This window comes from Palaemon carinicauda, chromosome 3 (genome assembly GCF_036898095.1).
Source record: "Palaemon carinicauda isolate YSFRI2023 chromosome 3, ASM3689809v2, whole genome shotgun sequence".
NCBI classification, from domain to species: Eukaryota; Metazoa; Arthropoda; class Malacostraca; order Decapoda; family Palaemonidae; genus Palaemon; species Palaemon carinicauda.
This window is the reverse complement of record NC_090727.1, coordinates 23,381,362-23,383,904: the sequence shown is the minus strand read 5'-3', so window position 1 is coordinate 23,383,904 and position 2,543 is coordinate 23,381,362.

The following is a 2,543-nucleotide window of genomic DNA, read 5'->3' as shown; positions in this document are numbered from 1 at the left end:
ATGACTGAAATAAAAACATGGATGCAGAGGAAAAAGCTCAAATTAAATGATGATAAAACAGAATGTATGTTTTTTGGCGCAAAGGTGGCTTTGAAGAATTACCAGTTATTTCAAACTATAAAAATTGGTGACGCTGATGTTAGAATTGTGCCTGTTGTGAAAAATTTGGGTGTACTAATAGATTGTAATTTGTCAATGAGGGATCAAATAGTGAACACAGTGAAAGTGTGTAACTATCACCTGAGAAACATAGCATTTATTAGAAAATATTTAACAGAGGGCAGTACAAAAATTTTAGTGATGAGTCACGTAATATCAAGGCTTGATTATTGCAATTCTCTGTATAATAAATTGCCCAATACACTACTAAGAAAGCTTCAAAGTGTGCAAAACCGGGTGGCTAGACGGATAAAAGGTATTAAATTTCGGGAGAAAATGACTCCTGCACTGATCGATTTACACTGGTTACCTGTTAAGGCTAGGATTGAGTTTAAGATTTGTTTGTTGACTCACAGAGCACTTACAATTGATAAGCCTAAATATCTTCGGGATTGCTTGGTTCCCTACTCTCAAGCTACTAGCGCTGCTGTAAGAGTTAGACATGCTGATGACTCACATAGACTATTCGAAATTAGTGTGAATCATGCAATAGGAGGAAGAACGTTCAGTTATGCTGCACCGAGACTCTTCAACGACCTTCCACTTGATGTCAAGAATAGCAAAAATGTGGCAGCTTTCAAGAAAAACCTGAACACTTATCTCTTTGGAAAGTGTTATAATAGTGATCCGAAAACTATTAAGCCTGAATACAAATGCTAGCGAAATAACTGATAATGATACAAAGCAAAATATAAACTGGAAAGAAATTATTTTCACACATCAAGGCCCGCCTGAACAGACTCTTAGTGTCTGATGGAGGGCGAGAAATAAACCCCTAAAAGTAAGTAATGAATGTCATATCAAAGGAAAACTAAGTCATTCTCAGTCATTTTAAATCTCATTAAAGACTGAATTACTAATGCATATTTATTTAGTGCTTTAAAACTTCCAGACATAAGGAAATTCCCACATTCCCAACATCTAAAAATTCCTCCCAAAAATTGTCCCTCTGGTTAAAGAATTGTTTCAATTAATCAGAGACCTCCACCATAGGCTGCGTTCTATGGGCTTTTCATCAGCTAAAGTTATTGTATTTTGCTCAGGATATATTTAAACATAATTCCAATAGATTATTTGAATTATAATAGGAGTTCAGAAGATATTCGTATGAATATATTTTAACATTTAAGGGATATATACAAGGAAAATGTATAAAAACGTTACTCCTAGATCAACGGCCTTACGGAAAAGAAAACGGTATAACCTTTGATTTAAAGAAAACCTAATTTAACGGTGACTATAATATATTTAACCACCGCGATATTTTTTTTCTGTTTTTTTTTTTTCGTTATAAAGCACTTAGAAAATTTATCAGTTAATGAATTTAGGAATATTATCTTCCATAACCTATATAACTGTGTGATATAAAATGAGTAATATTTACTTAATAATACTAAAACTATCACCGTAAACGGATAGTATCTAGTATCTTAAAATCTAGGATTTAGGATATAGTTTGACTATAGACTCCGTATGAACCAGTATTAGCCTATGCTTGTTTAACTATGTTTAGAAAATATCTATATTAGTTTTAAATGAAGGAAACGTTATGTAATTACCCTTCTAATAATTAAACAGTGTAACTATATATTTTATTATTATCATTATTATTATTATTATTATTATTATTATTATTATTATTATTATTATTATTATTATTATTATTATTATTATTATTATTATTATTATTATTATTACATGCTAAGCTACAGCCCTAGCTGGCAGAGCAATATACTATAAGCCCAAGGGCTCCAAGAGGTTAAATAACCCAGTGAGAAAGGAAATAAGTAAGCAAGTAGAGAATAGTGTGCACGAGTGTACATTCAAACAAGATAACTCTAACTCAAGACAATGGAAGACGACCAGGGTGCAGAGGCTGTGGCACTACCCAAGACTAAGGAACAATGGTGCGATTTTGGAATGCTCTTCTCCTAGAAGAGTTGCTTAACACAGATGAGGCCAATATAATAAATGTCATTCATATATAGATTGAGGTATTGCAATAATTGTGAATACTGTATAGCATTTAAAGTTTTAAAGGCCGCTTATGAAAGGCAGGGGCAAAGGATAGTGACATTGCCCATTCAAGCAGGAAAATGCCCTATAGATTGACCATATATATACATAATTATGAGCAGCGCTCAAGCCCCCTCTCCACCCAAGCTAGGACCAAGGAGAGCCAGGCAGTGGTTGCTGATGACTCAGCAGTTAGACCTATAGGCTCCCCCAAACCCCCCATCCTTATCTCACAAGGATGGTGAGGTTGCAGCGACCAAATGAAACTACGAGTTTGAGCGAGACTCTAACACAGTCTGACGTTCACCTGTCAGGGACGTTACCACATCGGCCATGATAATGATGAAAGCTGGGAAACATTAGAATCG